Here is a 20,902-nt window from a genome sequence, read left to right on the forward strand (position 1 = left end):
TTTCCACTGATAAACTTGGTATATTTGTTCATTTATTTGTATTTTCTTTTATGTCCTTAATAATTTTTTAAATTTTTTCTCCATAAAAAAATTTTTTTCTCCATAAAATTCTTGCCTATCTTTTGGGTTTTTCTAGATATTGCTTATTTTTTATTCCTTTGAAAGGGGGATTTTATTTTATATAATATTTTCTGGTTGGTGGTTGCTGGTATATATTCAGAAAACCTGTTAAACTCTCTTATTGGTTTTAAATTTGTCTAAGTTAAGTCTATTGTCTGTTTAAGTGAGTCTATTAAAATTGTCCTTCCTTTTTTTTTTTTTTTTTATCCTCACCCAAGAATATATTTTGATTGATTTAGAGCAGAGGTGGGGAATGTCTGCCCTGTGGGCCGTACAAGGCCCATGCAATAATTAGATCTAGCCCTGCCAAGCCAACTGCAGGTGGAACTCAAAATTCAATAAATCTAAGAGTTTTCATATCAACATAAATTTATATTAAGTGAATGATGTTATAAATATCCAAATGGCCTTGACAGTAAAAAGGTTCCCCACTCCTGATTTAGAGAGGGAGAAAGAAAGATAGAAACATCAATGATGAGAGGGAATCATTGATTAGCTGCCTCCTACTGGGGATGGAGCCCACAACCCGGGCATGTGCTCTGACTGGGAACAAACTGTGACCCCTGGTTCATAGGTCGATGCTCAACCAGTGAGCCACAATGGCCGGGCTGTCTGTCTGTTTTTTAAAGAAAAATGGCAATACATTCTATTATTCCTTGTTATATTTTAATTCACTGAATTTCACCATACAGATGGGTCTTCGTATCTACAATGCACTCCAACATCTGTACAGCATGGAGTAAAGACAATTAAAAAAGAGTTTTACTTGCTCTTTAGTGATAGCATGTTGGGCTCAACTTCCCTTAGTTCAAAGAGAACGGAAGTCAGCTAAACCCATTTACTCTAGCCCTTGGCCCATGAACAACCACAAAGATGTTCATGAGGAACGATTAAGGATGGACTCAGGGAGCCCTTTTCACAAGGACAGGATATATCAGGAGAGGGTATGGATGAAGGATTAGTTCTACAAAACATGAAAACTCCATCAACACCAAAAAGTGGCTCCTCCTAGTATCGTTGCTGTCTGGGAATGTAACAGCTCTGAATTAAGGGCCAATTAAGGGGTTTTGTTTTCTGAATAAAAAGTCTGGGTTTAGGAAAATTAGAATAAAGAGTAAGTGATCTAACATCCATTAAAAATTGTCGCCTAAAAGGCTAAGAACATGTATACATTATTTTAAATAGTTGTTACATTTGCATTTAAATGTTTTTCAAATAGGTATTATTTACTTCCCTTTAAGGCCTTCCAATCACAGGACCAATTTACTGACCTATTTGCAGTTGCAGCCAGGAAACGTGCCACCACTGGGAGCAGATGGCAAATTATATTAGACAGTGCCTTGCATAATATTTGTAATCGATAAATGCTCGAATATATTCATGAGTAACAGAAAATCTCAATGCCATTTTATATAATCTTTTATTTTAAATTAATTCTAGACTTGCAGAAGAGTTGCAAAAATAATAAAGTTCCTATATATCCTTTACCAGCTTCTCCTAATTTTATTATCTTACATAAAATAGTACAATTATCAAAATTGCTTAATTTCTTTTTTTCAAACTTATTTTTTGAGATATAATTGACATATTAATTTCAACTGTACAGCATAATTATTCAGTATTTGTATATATTGCAAAATGATCACCACAGTAAGTCTAGTTAACATCCAAACATTCCTTAATTTATTAACTCTGGTACACTGGCATACCTTGAAGATGTTGCATGTTCGGCTCCAGACTAAAAAAATTCAAACAAAAGAACAATACAAAAGATAAGAATATCTAGAAATAGGTCCAAATATACAAGAATCTAAACGTAAAAGGTAAGCATTATAAAAGAAGGGAAAATGTAGACGTAGGTGGCTCCATGGCAGACAGCGACATGGTGTATGGCAGGAAGCTTGGGGGCTATAGCTGACTGAACTCTGAGTGCCCTCACGCTATGTTTGGGAGCCAAGCAAGTGCCAGGGAGATTTGAACTTTTCAAGAGTTTAGTAAAAGGGGAGGCCAGGAAAGACAATAAAAGTGTATATAGAAACTTTCTTAAAAAAAGGAAAATGTAACAATATTTAGCAAGTGATAGTGGAATAACTAAATGTCAATCTGGATAAAAATAATTCATTTAAAAATATATCATTTAAATTTTGAATGATTAAATATTTAAATATAAGAGAAAATAAGAATTAGGACAAAATTATTTATCAGCTGTTTGGGGGAAAATTATAAATCATAACAATGGAAGAAACAAGTAAAAGATAGATTTAAACACAAAATTAAGATTACAAATTGTAAGAGTAAGAAAATTAAAACAGGGAATAATTAGCAAAAAGACATAACGAAAGATTATAAACATACCTATCAACACAGCTGATCTGTCAGAGGTTCATGTGCATGATCTATGCTATGAATCCAAACCTTATATGAGCAATGTAAGATGTTTGGTTTGATATTTATTATGACAGAAATACCAGTTGTGTCAAGTATTAACAAACACAAGCTTAATAAAGTAATGCCTAAATTTGAGGAATTCCTATTTTTCCCCTACTCTTCTATTCTTTTGGAAAATATATTGATTCTCACCTTTTCTTAAAAAGTAGAATTGAGCTAGAGTGCTCTAGATGTTAATGAAGAGTAATTAATGTTCTCTTCCTGAGCACTGCAGGCTAAATATGTCTCAGTGAATCACAAATAAATTCTGAAGGACTAAGTGATTTATGTGATAAACCTTGAACACAGAGAAAGATCCCAATCCATTATTTCTCTTCTAAGATCATCAAGTACCCAGGCAGGTTTACTGCAAGTGAAAATACTTATGCTAATAAATCAGGTTATGGTCACTCCATAGTTCTTATTTATTTATTTATTTTTTTTACAGGCTGCTTATCCATCAAATAAAGAGGCAAAAATAGCAATTAGTATTTGAGATGCATTTACAGTGACCATATAATCTATTTTAATTTCACTTAGCGTAAATGATGAATAGTATGTAAATGTCTAATACTGAAATGTTATACTTAATGTCTCTGAACTTTTTCAGTAACTTTTTAATTTTCTCCCATTCCATCCATTTCCTTTCCTGTAATTCTCTTCCCCACATTTCCCCCAGGACACCACTTCCCAACTGCTGCTGAGCACTGAAGTGTATCCAAGCAACAGACTGCAAAATCCTAATTTGTTTAATCTCTCCTGAGATAACTGAGCATGTTCCAAGACAAAAAATATATAGCTAATGGTGACAACCATTACAGATTTAACATTTTTACAAAGGTAAGAAATCTCATGAGCCATAATTTCCTAAAAGTAATTATCTACCATTAACCCTTCTAATAATGATTCATTCTCAGAACTATGTATTACCATTGTTTGAGGGACATTCTGGGAGGTGAGCATACCAACGAGACACTGTTAAGTATGAGCAAGTCCTGGGGGAGAAGAAACCACCACAAAATGTACTGATATGTTTTCTACTAACTAGAAAACATACGAACACTTGTACTGTCCTCTTGTCAATACAAGTAGCTTCACACTATCAAGAAGTCCAGAGGCATTCACTGTGATGGAAATTTAACAAACTTAAGTGTGTTCTGAATGATTTGGATAAGGTTAGTACTGCCCCATAATTTCAGAGTATACTGAAAGTTTCATGTTTCAATTTCCTTTGTAATTGGAAAAAAAAAAGAGCACAAGCAATGGCAGAGTAGCATTTTGGCATACTTTTCTTAACTGTAATGTTCTCACTAAAACTGCCTGAAACCTCAGCCTAACTACTCAGACACAGAAGTAGACAGACACTGCCATCTGACATGAGCTTGAAACAAATATAAAGTGGTTAACTTTATTAAAATCCTAGGAATAAATTTCTTTCTGGTTTCAGAACTATTACAAATAGTTGTATTTCAACTCAGCAATTAATTCCTTTATACATTATTATGCAAGTGAGGCTTCCCTTTGTATTACCTACTAGAAAACGGAAAGCCAGATCTGTAGCATCCTTAGCAAGTTGTAGGGTCTGCCAGAACTTTATTCCTGACTCAATTTTACGTCCTATACTTTCTTTTTTCTTTTCCCCCTTCTTCTCATCCCCTTCTAATATATATTACTTTACTCTATTTACTTACATTTTTTTCTAATTGTCGTTAAAATATTTTTGGAACAAATGAAGGTGTAATAAAATATACTGTGTATATTTATTTGATAAACATATATGAATACAATGTACACATACACACAATTAAAACCCATCCACCTTTCACCCTTTTTCCTGAACTGTCTGTTCCACATGTTGTACCTGTATAACTACTAGTAGTGCCCCTTCACTCTTACCCCAGTTACAGGTATTCTTATATTTATCTTATATTGTATATTTATCTGAATATACATCACCTACATGTGTACATGAAAACACAGTGTAGCTTTTATCCTAACAGCCCCCAAGTGGAAACATCCCAAATGTCCCTCGGCAGATAAATGAATTTTAAAAACTGTGGTATATCCATATGATGCAATACTACCTAGCAACGAAAAAGAATAAACTACAATATATGCAGCAAATGAATCTTAAAACATGATGACTAAGAAAAGCTAATCATTAAAAAGAACATAATATATGATTCCATTTATATAAAATTCTAGAACTAGCAGAACTAATCATTGTGACGGAAAGCAAATTAGTGATTTCCTAAGGCGAGGGGCCAATCATAACAGACTGATCATACAGAAAGACAGGGGAAACCGAATCCTTGTTCACTGCTAATGAACATGTAGAGTGAGACATACTCTCTTGAGAGCCAAGTCAAATTAAGTGTAGATAATCTATACTCTGAGGAATCTGTTCTCTGGATATACACATTAATGAATTCCTCATTTAGGTCAAAAAGGAAACTATTACTGTGGTAGTAAAGAATGGTTATTTGTGATAGAGGGAAAACTGAAGATAACCCGAGTATCCATTGTAAGGAAATAATTCAAAGCATGGGGAAAGGCTATAATGCAAGACGATTATTGAACACAGTGAAAAAAAAAATGAAAACACGCAAGTTATCTAAAAATATAACAATGGCAGAATGGTGATTTTAAAAAAGCAGATGATAATAGGTACCACAGGGTCATAATAAAAGCTAAACAAGGTGATAAATGCAAAGTACTCAGCCCAGTGCCCAGCACTTAATATGTTCTAAGTAAATGGTTCCTGCACTAATTATCATTTATTCTTATAAGTTTTTACCTCATTATTTGTATTTATCTCATTACTGGATATTTGTATAATAAGAATACAGAGGTATTATAAGAATTCAATATATGACATATGGACAATATAAAAGTACAGTGGAAAAAGCAAGGCCTTTGAAGTCACACAGATCTCAGTTCAAACACCGGCTCTACAACTTACCAGCTGCAAGACCCTGGACAACTTACTTAACCTCTCTGCATCCCAATGTGCATTTTTATAAAGTAAAATTCATAGTGTTAACACACGTGGTTGTTTTGAAGGTAAAAAGATAATGTAATGCAAATCTTACAATAAATATCTTGCGTTTCATCCCTCCTTTCTCCCACAGTATATTAATGAACAGTTTCAACAGACTATCATGCAGCCATTACCAATGATAATTTAAGGTGATCATATAACAACAAAAAAGGCTAAATAATGTGAAGCACAAAAAACAAGCATGAAACATGACTAGAAATAAAATGGGTCCCTTATGTGAGTTTGGATAGAGGAATTATAGGTGATTATTTTTCTGTTTTCTATTTTTCAAGTAGCCTGCAATATGATTATATTATTTCTGTTTTCTATTTTTCAAGTAGCCTGCAATATGGTTATATTACTTCTAGAAAAAAAATTTTTTTAAACCAAATGCTTTGTCACTGGGTGCTTTATAGATACAAGGATGATTCAATATATACAAATCAATAAATGTGATACACCACATTTTATTAATGTGTACCAAACATAAAAATCATCTCAATAGATGCAAAAAAGCCTTTGACAAGATTCAACACCCTTTCAGGATAAAAAATAAAATCAATAAATTGGATATAGAAGGAAACTACTTCACCACACTATAAGCCATGTATGAAATACGCACAGTGAACAACATACTTAAAGATAATAAGCTCAGAAAAAAGGCAACTTTCACCACTCCTATTAAACACAGTATTAGAAGTTCTAGCCAGAGCAATTAGGCAAGAAAATGATATAAAAGGCATCCAAATTGGAGAAGTAGTAAAATTGTCTTTGCAAATGATATTATCATATATGTAGAAAATTCTAAAGACTTCACAAAAAAAGCTATGGTTACTAATAAATGGATCCAGCAAAGTAGTACGATACAAAGTCAATACACAAAAATCAGTTCCATTTTTATAGATGAACAATCAACAATCTAAAAAAAATTATTAAAATAATTTCATTTGCAATAGCATCAAAAAGTATAAAATACCTAGAAATTAAAAAGATGAAAATGTATACAATCAAAACTATAGAACGTTGTTAAAAGAAATTAAAGATGTAAGTAAATGGAAACATCACATGTTCATGGATTAGAAAACTTAATACTGTTAAAATGTCAATTATTACCCAAAGCAAACTACATAAATGTAATCCCCATTAAAATCCCAATGACATTTTTTAAAATATATTTTATTGATTTTTTTACAGAGAGGAAGGGAGAGGGATAGAGAGTTAGAAACATCAATCAGCTGCCTTCTGCACACTCCCCACTGGGGATGTGCCCACAACCAAGGTATATGCCCTTGACCAGATTCGAACCTGGGACCCTTCAGTCCGCAGGCCAACGCTCTATCCACTGAGCCAAACCAGTTAGGGCCCCAATGACATTTTTTATCAGACATAGAAAAACCCACCCAAACATTCATATGTTAATCTAAAGGTATCCCAAAACAGTATAAACCATCTTGAAAAAAGAAAAAGAAAACCTGGAGGATCCCACTTCCTAACTTCAAAACTTACTACAAAGCCACAGTAATCAAAACTAAGTGGTACTGGCATTAAGACAAATATGTAGAAGAATGGAATGGAATAGAGATCCCAGAAATAAAACCTCACATATACATATATTCAAATGATTTTTGACAAGGGTGCCAAGACCACGCAATGGGGAACAGTCTTTTCAACAAATGGTGCTGGGTGCCTGGCCAGTGTGGATCAATGGTTGCGCGTTGACCTATGAACCAAGAGGTCACAGTTCGATTCCCAGTCAGAGCACATCCGCGGGTTGCAGGCTCCATCCCCAGTAGGAGGCAGTTGATAAATGATTCTCTCTCATCATTGATGTTTCTATCTCTCTCTCCCTTCCTCTCTGAAATTAATAAAAATATATTTTAAAAAATAATGCAAACTTTGAATTTATTTTTTAAAATGGTGCTGGGAAAACTGGATATCTAAGAGCAGTGGAATAGAGTTAGGCCCTTACCTAACACAATATACAAAAATAACGCAAAATTGATCAAAGAACTAAATGTCAGACCTAAAAAAATAAAACTCTTAGAAGAAACTAAAGCTCACAACATAGGATTTGGCAATGATTTCTTGGCTATGACACCAAAGGAATAGGCAAAAGAAAAATAGACAAATTGGACTTTGGAAATTAAAAATTTTGTATAGGAGATATTAACCACATAGTCAAAAAGCAATCTTTAAGTGGGAGAAAATATTTGCAAATTGTCTATTTGATAAGTGATTATTGTCCAGAACATATAGAGAACTCCCAAAACCCAACAATGGACAACCCGATTGTGCAAAGGACTTTTATAGACATTTCTCCAAAAAAGATACATAAAAGGCAAATAAACACATGAAAATATACTCAACATCACTATTAAGGTAATGCAAATCAAAACTAAAGTGAGATACCACCGCCCACCCACTAGGATGGCTGCTATCAAAATAACAGAAAACAGTGTTGATGAGGATAATGAAAAATTGGAACCTTTGTGCAATGCTGGTGAAAAGGTAAAATGGCACAGTGTGGAAAACAGTATAGTGACTCCTCAACAAATTAAAAATAGAATTGCCATATAATCCAGCAATTCCACTTCTGGGTATTGACCCAAAAGGATTGAAGGCAGGGTCTTAAAGATATACTTGTACACCATGTTCATAGCAGCATTATTCACAAAAGCTAAAAATGGGGAGTAACTCAGGTGTCTACTGACAGATAAATTGATAAGCAAAATGTGGTATATATGCAAAGAAAATTCTGGAATATGCCACAATGTGGATAAAGCTTGAGGGCATTATGCTAAGTGAAATAAGCTAGTCACAAGAAGACTAATACTGTACAATTCCACTTCTATGTGGTGCTGAGTCACAATTATAAAGACAGAAAGTAGAATGGTGGTTGTGGTTGCCAGGGGTGGGGGAGTTATTATTTAACTAGAGGCCCGGTGCACGAAATTCGTGCACGGGGTTGGGGGGGGGGGTCCCTCAGCCAAGCCTGCTGCATCCTCTCCAATCTGGGACCCCTCGAGGGATGTCTGACTGCCCGTTTAGGCCCAAAACGGGCAGTCGGACATCCTTCTCACAATTCTGGACTGCTGGCTCCCAACTGATCACCTGCCTGCCTTCCTGATTGCCCCTCACCGCTTCTGCCTGCCAGCCTGATCACCCCCTAACCACTCCCCTGCCAGCCTGATTGATGCCTAACTGCTCCCCTGCCAGCCTGCTTGCCCCTAACTGCCCTCCCCTGTGGGCCTGGTCACCCCTAACTGCCCTCCCCTGCAGGCCTAGTCTCCCCCAACTGCTCTCCCCTGCAGGCCTGGGTCCCCCCAAACTGCTCTCCCCTGTGGGCCTGGTCACCCCTAACTGCCCTCCCCTGCAGGCCTAGTCTCCCCCAACTGCTCTCCCCTGCAGGCCTGGGTCCCCCCAAACTGCTCTCCCCTGCAGGCCTGGGTCCCCCCCAACTTCCCTCCTCTGCTGGCCTGGTACCCCCCAACTTCCCTCCTCTGCTGGCCTGGTCACCCCTAACTGCCCTCCCCTGCAGGCTTGATCGCCCCCAACTGCCCTCCCTTGCAGGCCTGGTCCCTCCCAACTACCCTCCCCTGCTGGCCTGATCGCTCACAACTGCCCTCCCTTGCAGGCCTGGTCCCTCCCAACTGCCCTCACCTGCTGGCCATCTTGTGGCAGCCATCTTGTCTCCACATGGGGGCAGGATCTTTGTCCACATAGGGGAAGCCATCTTGTGTGTTGGAGTGATGGTCAATCTGCATATTACTCTTTTATTAGATAGGATAGAGGCCTGGTGCATGGGTGGGGGCCAGCTGGTTTGCCCTGAAACATGTCCTGGATCAGGGTGGGATTTCCCTAGGGGCGTGGGGTGGCCTGGGTGAGGGTCCTGTGGTGGTTTGCAGGCCGGCCACGCCCCCCCAGCGACCCAAGTGGAGGCCCTGGTATCTGGGATTTATTTATCTTCTATAATTGAAACTTTGTAGCCTTGAGCGGAGTCAAGCCTCCTGCTTGCTCCGTGGCCGCAGCCATTTTTGTTGGGATTTATTTATCTTCTATAATTGAAACGTTGTAGCCTTGAGTGGAGGCCTGGGCTCGCCAGGGTTTGCGGAAAGCTTGGCTTCCTCCATTGCCGGGGAAACACAAGCCTCCTGCTCGCTCCGAGGCTGCAGCCATCTTGGTTAATTTGCATACTCACTCCTGATTGGCTGGTGGGCGTGGCTTGTGGGTGTAGCAGAGTAGTGGTTAATTTGCATATTACTCTTTTATTAGATAGGATAGGTAATAAGTTTCAGTTTTACAAGATTGAAAAAGTCCTAGAAATGAATGGTGGTCATGGCTGCACAATTAAATGTATTTAACACCAATGAGGCTGTGCACTTAAACCAGGTTAAAATGGTAAGTTTCATGCTGTGTATTTTACTATAAAAAATTAAAGTAATAATGATTTGCCACTAGGTGCTTTACAGATGGATAGGTATACAACAAATATTTTATTTAAAAATTGTGTTGAACATAAATTAATAAACTTCAAAACCTAAATAGCATCTCTGTGAACGCTTCACTAATGAATTTATTTAAAAATTTAGAATATACTCTGAAGAACTAGGTTCTTTTTAATTCTAATACTTAACCTGGGACAAATAATTTACTCAAACGGCCTCAAATTCTTCACCTATAAAGTGGTGGTAATTTTAATGTGGGAGAGTTGCTGCTATGGTGAAATGAGATAATATGGAAGTACCATGTAGAAAACAAGAGTCAAAGTGTGCAAGGATACAAACATAAATTCATTAAATATCAAAAGAAAACATTTAATGGTTAAGAGCTTGGACTAACACATCAGACAGCTCTATATTCTGCTGAAAACCTGTGTGGCCTTAGATAATTTATTTCACCTGTCCAAGCTTTATCATCTTAGATCAGGAAAATGAAGATAATGACAATAGTCCTCAGGGAGTTGCTGTGAAAATTAAATGAGTTAAGTCATGTAAAGCACAGTGCTTGTCACAAAATAACTACTCAGTGTTCTCAAACAGCTCCTTCAGTTAATGCAACTGACTATTAAGAAACATTTTCTCCATGGCTTGTCCCAGCTTCATGCTAAGATCCAAAGATAGGAAAAGATGTATGCCCTGCCCTTGAGAAGTTTATAACCAGCAAAGGAAGCAGAAATATTTTTTTATAATTTGCAAGACACTGTAATGAAAATAAAATTGAATTTTATACATATTAATATGTGAGCAAAAAGCAACGGTACTGATATTGATTATAGTGAGAAATGAATCAGTATATCAAAGGAGATATTTGAGTTGGATCTTAAAGAAAGGGTATGTTTATTATGTCCATTAATGAAGGAAGAACATAAAATAAATCATAGAGCACTCGGGTAATTGAGAATCATATGGAGCTATAAGTGGGCAGACACAGGGCATGAAAAGGAAAAAAAAAATATGGGGATCTAATGGTGAAAGGCTCTGCACAAAATGCCCTGTTCAGGTATGTACACTTTATGCTCAATGGGGAAATCAAGAGGATTTTAAGAAGAACACAAAACTAAAATCTAGAAAAATAGCTGATAAAATGTGAGGCTTCGGTTGATTTAAAGGTGTCAGGAACAACTTCCTAGGACAGTGATCGGCAAACTCATTAGTCAACAGAGCGGCAAAGCGCAGCTTGCCAACCACTGTCCTAGGAGATTTGAATTGAAAGAGGAGCCTGCCTGACAGACGGGTCCAGGAGGACAGGCATCCCAGGCAGAGTGTGGAAACAAGAGAGCCCAGTGCATCCAGAGTGCAGCACCTTGAGTGGGAAGCAGCAGGAGAATGCAGAAGAGAAAGGCAAGGCATTAACACCTGTACAGGAATCTGGCCTTCATGGGCAATAGAAAAAGGCTTTTTTTTAAAATATATATAGTTTTATTGATTTCAGAGAGGAAGGGAGAGGGAGAGAGAGATAGAAACATCAATGATGAGAGAGAATCATTGATCGGCTGCCTCCTGCACACCCCCCACTGGGGATCGAGCCCGCAACCTGGGCATATGCCCTGAACTGGGAATCGAACCGGTGACCTCTTGGTTCCAGGGTCAACGCTCAACCGCTGAGCTACACCCAGCTGGGCTAGAAAAAGGCTTTTATAGTGGAACAGTTGATAAGATGGTGTTTTGAAAAATATCTCTGACACCAATGATAGGGGGAAAAACAGACTAGCAAGACCAGAAAGCTGGAAGTCCAATTAGAAACCTGCAGCCACTGCAGAGGCAGGAAAACCCAGGCCAAGAGAGGGAAGAGCAGGCAAACTCAAGAGACATCTAAGAGGGCTATTCAATGTACCTGGGGAGGAAAAAATGAGTCTGTTTTACTTTCACCATTTCAAACACATTCACTATTCCCTTCTATCTACAGGATAAAAATTAAAGCTGGTACACAGGCTCTTCTAGTCTGGCCCTCGCCCTTCCATCCCCTTTTCCTTAAAACCCTACAGTCCTTTGCTTCGACTCTCTGCCTCACCAAAACCCATCCAACTTCCAAGGACTAATTCCCACACTGACCCCATTCAAATCTATGCCTTGTCTGTATGTTTCCTTCACAGATCTGCAGAGAAATATCAAACATAAAAACAGCTACACAACAAACTAAACCAAGAGGAGTGTCATAAGAATATGGCATACTGAAGTAAAAGAAAACACTCACTGTGGAATTGTGAATTATGGTCATTCAGAATCAGTTCTTCCACAAAGCTATTATGTAAAATAAAATAATAATGGTAACAATGGTAGTGTACCTACCAATCGGCGACCATAAAAAGATATGTACAAAATCCATGTAGACTGAAGTGAGACTGTACTTCGTAATGCTGTGAAGAATTCTTAGGATTACATATATAGCATATTAACTGGTACTTTTTTAAAACTAATTTATTTCCAAGAAGGTAATTTAGACAATGGCCATTTTCCTCCTCTAGAGTAAATAAAATCTAATGAAGGAACAGAAACTGACAAAGACAAAGCAAAATTATAACTTTAGTAAACAGCTCCTAGAAACTGTGGGTTTCATAAGATTAAATCGTAATAAACAAATAAATAATGGGTACCTGGTTGCAACCTACACACAAAGAGGACTTACAGTTTGGGCTTATGTCTGTCTGTAGCGACAGGAAGAACTCCAGGAGAACTCAGAAATCTCAATGCCAAACATGTCACAAGAGGTCAGAGGTCACATTTTCTAATTGGGTTTTGACCCTAAAGTAAGCAATACATGTAATTAATAGATGCCCTAATCTGAAACATGAACTTGAACGGGGCTAGTCTACTGATCCAATGTTAGTCTAATCACACTATCACAAATGTGATCACCTCTAGAAATAAAATCAAAGTTACTCAAGACAGGAAAAAAAACAAAGGTTCAATTGCTTTTTGCAATAGCTGACAAAAAAATAAAATGACCTCTTCCAATGACGGAAACGAGCCAATAATGCTGGTAGAGATAATATAAAACCCATACTTATTTCAATGTCTGTCTTTAAATAACCTTATAACTAGTACAAATACTTATGAAACTCAAATACCGTATTATAATTATCCAAATTAGATGTGAATAATTTGTTTGAATTAAAGAGAAAGAGTAAATGATGTATGTAACTTATTTTTATTGTATATTAAAATATAGGTAATGTTTAGAAAAGTAACACGACAAGGAGTTATAAATCATATTGGGAATCTTAGGGATCAAAAGTAAATTACATTTTTGTTTCTGATTTTGTTGTTATATAATGCTTTATCTCTTTGCTCCTTGATTTAAAAACTGTAAAACAAAGGCTAATATCATGATTTTAAGCATAAAAATGTGCTATGAATATTTGCTTTATATAAACGCTAAGTAATCAAATATTTCAAAACTTTAATTGCATGATGCCTATCAAAACATCATAAAATTGATCAATTCCTATCTGCTAATTATAATTTAGCATTTACAGACTTTTAAACTAAAAGAGAAGCTGCTCTCACAAGATATAAGCCTATGCTTATCTTCATCTAAACTGACTACTATCAGGGTCTTTCTTATGATAAAATGACTCATTTGTTTCCATTTTGATAAATAAACACCACAGAACATCCTTCAGTTTCTAAGAATGTAAAATGTTTTTACTGAGACCGAAATTTTTGCTTATTTAGCTCCAAAATGAAGACATTTAATTTTATACTAATGAAGACATCTATGTAATTTTATATTATCAGTAAATCAACTTACAAAAATGAGCCTTTAGGCCATGGCTGGGTGGCTCAGTTGGTTGAAGTGTCATCCCATAGACCAAAAGGTTGTGGGTTTGATTCCCATCAGGGAACATACCCAAGTTAAGGGTTTCATTCCTAGTGTCAGGATGTGTACCAGAGGCAACTGATTGATGTTTCTCTCCCCTTGCTCTCTTTAAATAAAAAAATCACATCTTTAGGTGAGAGTTAAAAAGAAAAAAAGTTTTTAAATCAAAGGGACAACTTACCCATAACTAAATGTCAAACTTAATCCCATATATGTATTTTGATTTCAGACCAACCCTTTTGTAAAAATACTTTCCATTCCCAAAGAGAATTTGTTAAAGAAGTTTCTCTTAGTTATAATTTTAAATATTTGAAATATTCAAATCTCAACAGTAATTCTCTAATTTATAGTACTTTTCTACTATTTTTTAACAAAACACCAGTTTTTTTAAAGGAAAATTCAAAGAAAATGGTAAAAAGGACTCAAGACTGTTTACTAAAGAGGTGCTATACCCTGGCCAGTGTTTCTCAATGGTTAGAGCATACACCCAAGCACCAAAGGGTTGAGGGTTGGATTCCCAGTAAAGGGCCAGTACCTGGATTGCAGGCTCAATCCCAGGCCCCAGTCGGGGTGTGTGTGGGAGGTAATCATTGATGTGTCTCTCTCACATCAATGTTTCTCTTTCTCTCCCTTCTCCCTCTCCCTCCCTCCCTCCCTCCCTCCCACTCTCTCTAAAAAATTTCAAAGGAAAAAAATACATTCAAGTGAGGATTAACAAACAAACAACAAAAAGAGATATAGTGACGCCCAATTAGGAGACTACAGCTATAAACCCTAAAGTTGGATATTATCTAATTAGGTGGAAGAAACATTTGCAACAAAAAAATTCTATTTTGTTACAAAGGTAAGGAAATTATCAGTCCCCAATTGTTCAAATAATTTTGAGAATCTGAGGCTTCGACTCATGGAATTACTTTGTAAATGACTTTATTTTATTTATTTTTTGTTAATCCTCACCTGAGGGTATTTTTCCATTGAATTTTAGAGAAACTGGAAGGGAGGGGGAGAGACAGAGAAAGAGAGAGAAAAACATTGATGTGAGAGAAACACATCACACCAGCGCAAGCCTGAAACCAAGGTACGGGCCCTTGACTAGAAAAGAACCCGAGACACTTCAGTCCTCGGGCCAACGCTCTAACCACTGAGCCAAACCGGCTAGGGCTTTTTGTAAATTTCAACATGAATCTTAGTATTTTAACTGTCCTGTGTTTGAAGATAATATTGCTATAGGGTCTGATGTGTTTAGTGTTATATACAAACATGTAGAATGTCCCTTGGATTTGCTTCTGCCAGAAGAAACTTTTATGATTTTTAGCTCTGCTTCAGAAAATATCCAGTGCCTTTACCAACTATCTTATCTTTTCTTTTAAGAAAAATCACAAGACTGATGTGAACTGGGAAGACAGTGAAGGTAGCATAGTTTTTAATCTCTCCCAAACCTGTAAACAAGAGTGGTTGTTTTGCTAAAAACAAACAAGCAAGCAAAAAAACCCTACCCTTAGGTAACATTAACAACAGAATTAAGAGGTGAAAAATCCCCATGAATCCCAAAATTTGAGCAGGTGAGGGTAAATCTCCAAGAACTATAATCACAATTCGTATTGACACCAATGTAGGAGAAAACAGAGGGGCACAACAAGAGTATTTAATGAAAAGAGTATAGAGAATAAAAGAAGCAACTGATAGTCACTAAAAAGTACAGTGGGCCAATTTGAGAATAGCAGTTGAAACCAGATAGGGTTTTACACACTCCCATTTGCAGGTGAATCATGGTAATTCATGAATTCATGGTAGTGTCTAAGGGGCTGGAGCATAATGGGCCCCCTGAACATTCAAACTTAATCAGCCAAAGCTGCCTTCCAAAGATGAAGCCCCCTATTATAAAGTAATTGTGAGCAATAACGGTAAAAATATCAAACTCTACTAGCTCAGGTCAAAAAGATCTTCAATGTAAGGATAATGGGAACAAAATAAAGGGTGGTTCCAGAAAAAAGCAGTGGGAAAGAAAGTGAAGGAGAAGCAGGAAATCATTTGATTGACCATAAAAATTATAGAAAAGGGAACTTTAAAACCATAACTCTCAAAAAACTATTCTAACCACCTTTCTCTGATACAAGTTCAGAAAAACTGATTTCATATCAAAATGACCAGCATGGCCGAAACCGGTTTGGCTCAGTGGATAGAGCGTCGGCCTGCGGACTGAAAGGTCCTGGGTTCGATTCCGGTCAAGGGCATGTACCTTGGTTGCAGGCACATCCTCAGTGGGAGGTGTGCAGGAGGCAGCTGATCGATGTTTCTCTCTCATCGATGTTTCTAACTCTCTATCCCTCTCCCTTCCTCTCTGTAAAAAATCAATAAAGCCCTAACTGGTTTGGCTCAGTGGATAGAGCGTCGGCCTGCGGACTGAAGGGTCCCAGGTTCGATTCCGGTCAAGGGCATGTACCTGGGTTGCGGGCACATTCCCAGTAGGGGGCGTGCAGGAGGCAGCTGATCGATGTCTCTCTCTCATCAATGTTTCTAACTTTCTATCCCTCTCTCTTCCTCTCTGTAAAAAAATCAATAAAATATATTTAAAAAAAAAATCAATAAAATATATTTTAAAAAAAATCAATAAAATATATTTAAAAAAAAAAAAATGACCAGCATGAAGACTGATTGAAGGAGCAGAATAACATCCTTACAATGAAAGCAGGTCCGAGAGATGTGCCAACAAGACAGATGAAAACTATAACTACTATTCTAATCATGAAAAGAGACACGAAAATTATGCAAGATATAGAGAAAATATACATCAGAATTAGAAAAACTTAGAAATGAGTTAAACATTAAAAGTAAATTTTTAAAATTACTTCAGCTGTGAAGTCTAAACTAGAAGATACACAAGAGTGAATATACAGCAGAAAAAAATGTCATGAATAGAAGTTGCAAAGGAAGAAAATGTTAAAAATCAAAACTATATTGCAGCTTTACCCATAATTGCCAGAACTTGGAAGGAACCCTGATATCCTTCAAGGTGGGTGGATAAATAAACTGAAGTCCATCTACACAATTGAATATTTCCAGCACTGAAAAGAAATGAGCAGTCAAGCCATAAATAAACATAGAGGAAACCCTAAATAAACATCCTATATAATAAAAGGCTAATATGCAAATCGACCGAATGGCAGAACTATCGGTCACTATGACGTGCACTGACCACCAGGGGCAGAAACTCAATGTAGAAGCTGCCCCTTGGTGGTCAATGGGAGCGCCGCTCAGCCAAAAGCCAGGCTCATGGCTGACAAGCATAGCAGCAGTAGCGGGAGCCTCTCCTGCCTCCAAGGCAGCGCTAAGGATATCCGACTGACGACTTAGGTCCGCTCCAGGGAGCAGGCCTAAGCCATCCGTCGGACATCCCCCAAGGGCTCCCAGAATGTGAGTGGGCTGAGGGACTCCCCCGAGTGCACGAATTTCATGCACCAGGCCTCTAGTTACTAAGTAAAAAAAGACAATCTGAAAAGGCTACAACAACCTATATGACTCCAACTCTATAACATTCTGGAAAGGAAAAACAATGGAAACAGTAAAAGATCAAAGGTTGCTAGAGATTGGGAGGAGAGGATGAATACATGGAACACAGAGGATTTTTAGGATAGTGATTACTCCCTGTGATACTATAATGGTGGATACATGTTGTTATACATTTATCCAAACCCAAAGAATGTACACCACCAAGAGTAAACCCTAATGTAAACTATGGACTTTGGGTGATGATGTGTCAGTATAGTTCATCCTTTGTAAAAAAAAAAAAAAAAAAAAAAAAAAAAAATGTACTGTCTGGTGAGGATGCTGGTAGTAGGGGAAGCTATGTATGTGTGGAGGTAGGGAATATATGGGAAACCTCTATATTTTCTCAATTTTATTGTAAACCTAAAACTGCTCTTTAACAAATAGTCTAAAAGATGAAAAAAAAAAAAAAAACCTCAATAGAAAATTACAAATATAAAAGATGAAAAAAAAAAAGATCCAATACAGTATAAGAGAAGGTCCCAATTAAAAAATACTAAATAAGTGTGTATATAATAAAATTTGATGATATATACATAATTTTTAAGTACAATTTTCAAGATTTCCAAGTATACATTAATGGGACACTCTGTACCCAAGAAAAACAACCTAGAATGATCAACATTGAGGCATATAATCAAATTATTACACTTCAAAAAAAAAAGAAAAAAATCTTTGTGTATCTAGGCAAAATGACAATCACAACAAAAAGGAAATCAAGTTATCAGATTTTTTGACAGCAATGCCTTGTGAGAATATATAACATACAGGGTGCAGCAAAAGTATGTTTACAGTTGTTCATATGGAAAACAATAAGTAAATAATAATGCAAGAATAAACTGTTTAGCATACTTACAATTGTAAACCTACTTTTGCCCCACCCTGTATAAGAAACTCAAAGGAAAAATATAAGCTATGGATTCTATATCGAGTCAAATTGATCCTCAAGTAAAAATTATTAATATGCAAGAACTAAAAAACTTGTTCCCATGAAGTCTTGATTAAGAATATACGACTAGCCCTAGTCGGTTTGACTCAGTGGATAAAGCGTCGGCCTGTGGACTGAAGGGTCCCGGGTTCGATTCCGATCAAGGGCATGTACCTGGGTTGCGGGCACATCCACAGTAGGAGGTGTGCAGGAGGCAGCTGATCAATGTTTCTCTCTCATCTATGTTTCTAACTCTCTGCCCCTCTCCCTTCCTCTCTGTAAAAAAGCAATAAAATATATATATAAAAAAAAGAATATACGACTAAATTGGATACATGCAAAAAAATAAAACTAGACCACCAACTTAACACGATACACAAAAATAAACTCAAAATGGATAAAGGACTTAAATGTAAGACAGGAAACCATAAAAATCTTAGAAGAATCCATAGGCAGCAAAATATCAGACATATGTCGGAACAACAGCTTTACCAATACATATCCTAGGACAATGGCAACTAAGGAGAAAATAAACAAATGGGACTATATCAAAATTAAAAGCTTCTGCACAGCAAAAGAAACCATTAATAAAACAAAAAGAGAGCCCACTACATAGGAGAACATATTTGGCAATGTTATATCCGATAAGGGTTTAATCTCCAAAATTTTTAGGGAACTCATACAACTTAACAAAAGGAAGATAAACAACCCAATCAAAAAATGGGCAAAGGACCTAAACAGACAGACACTCTTTGAAAGTGGACATACAGAAGACCATGAGACATATGAAAACATGCTCAAAGTCACTAATCATCCAAGAGATGCAAATCAAAATGACAATGAGGTACCATCTCACACTTGTCAGAATGGCTGTCATCAACAAATGACAAGTGCTGGCGAGGATGTGGAGATAAAGGAACCCTCGTGCACTGCTGGTGGGAATGCAGACTGGTGCAGCCACTGTGGAAAACAGTGTGGAGTTTCCTCAAAAAATTAAAAATGAAATTCCCATTTGACCCAGTAATCCCACTTTTAGGAATATATCCCAAGAAATCAGAAACACCAATCAGAAAGGATATATGCACCCCTACGTTCATAGCAGCACAATTTACAATAGCTAAAATCTGGAAACAGCCTAAGTGCCCACCAGCAGATGAGTGGATTAAAAAACTGTGGTACTACACAATTGAATACTATGCTGCTGTAAAAAAGAAAGAACTCTTACCATTTGCAACAGCCAGTTGGAGAAAGATAAATATCACATGATCTCACTCATTTGTTGAATATAATGAACAATATAAACTGATGAGTTAAAATAGATCCAGAGACATGGAAGCATTAAACAGACCGTTGAGCCTTGGAGAGAAGGTGGGGAGGGGAACAGCGAGGGGTGGGGAGAAGGGGTAAGAGAACAGGCAAAGGACTTGCATGCATGTATATAAGCATAACTGAAGGATACAGACTGTAGGGGGATGGGACATGTGCTGGGGGAGGGGGACAGCCGGGGAAAGGTCAATGAGGGGGGACGGGACACATAGGTAATATTTTCAACAATAAAGTATTTAAATTTAAAAAAAGTAGATGCCATGCTAATGATATAAGAGATGAAACTAGAAATTGATTTGGGAATATGGAAGAAAAGTGAAAACTGAGATTGAAGGCTACTTTGAGGGAAAGGGATCAGAGTACATCAGGGTGGAAGGATAAAATGGAGCCCTGGAAGGAGACACTAAAAGAACAATCATTGCAGCTGGAAAATAACTCAGAACATTACCACAAATAGAATCAAAAACAGCCAAGCAAGGTTATTTACTAGACGTGAAGTTTGAGGAAAGAACACTGCATTTACCTACCTTATAGAAATGTCTATAGACTTATAAGGACAAGATATTAAGGAAAAAGCGATGTTGTACTTAAAATGACAACAATGGATGACTTCCAAATTGTTAAGTCTGAGGAGTCACTAAGAACTGTGTGATGTCATGTTGCTTATACTTATGTCAACCTCATATATCAGGGAGGGAAATTCCTTTTTTTTCCCCTTTTTATAATTCTTCAATAACTGATTACTTCCAATGCTCTCCTTCCTTCTCCATGAAGTGACACCTACTTTAATCATCCAGAACATCTTTCTTTTAAACCTCAGGCATGCCCTTCTGCCTATATTTGGAATTCAGCAAGTCGGTTTGTTCAGGAAAGAACCCCAACCTCATAGAACATGGCAAGAAGTAACAAGACTCCAAAAGAGATTATTAAAAAAGCAGATTAGTTTGTCACAGGCTCCAGAAATAGGCAATAAGACTCAGTAGCTCAGAGCAAGAAAATTTATTGCTCACAGCACATCAAACATCAGGAGCAATAGAATGGCACTACTGGTTCCCCTAAATTCAAGTCTCCTGGGGTAATGCAGTGGACCAAATGTCAGCTACATGTGCAATGGGTTTTGCTACAGTTGAGAACCCAAGGTTAAAGGCTCTGCACTTTTATAGCACGCAGTAAACTAACCAGTCCCTCGCCTCCAC

General features: G+C 37.1%; 1 protein-coding gene across 31 annotated transcripts in view; it reads right to left on the reverse strand.

Annotated features, from left to right (window-relative positions):
* Nucleotides 1-20,902, reverse strand: part of ZMYND11 (zinc finger MYND-type containing 11) — a 138,855-nt gene that overhangs the window by 60,118 nt on the left and 57,835 nt on the right. For 3 of the 31 annotated variants that reach the window (XM_080647215.1, XM_080647208.1, XM_080647205.1), the window contains exon 1: nucleotides 12,713-12,828. The exons of 27 other annotated variants lie outside the window; for them this stretch is intronic. The gene's annotated coding sequence lies outside the window, so the exon portion shown is untranslated. Of the gene's footprint in view, nucleotides 1-12,712; nucleotides 12,829-20,902 lie in introns of those variants that run through there. One more of the 31 variants, XM_080647203.1, reaches the window with a different exon arrangement.

Source organism: Plecotus auritus (assembly GCF_963455305.1).
Source record: "Plecotus auritus genome assembly, chromosome: 1".
In the NCBI taxonomy this organism is placed as follows: Eukaryota; Metazoa; Chordata; class Mammalia; order Chiroptera; family Vespertilionidae; genus Plecotus; species Plecotus auritus.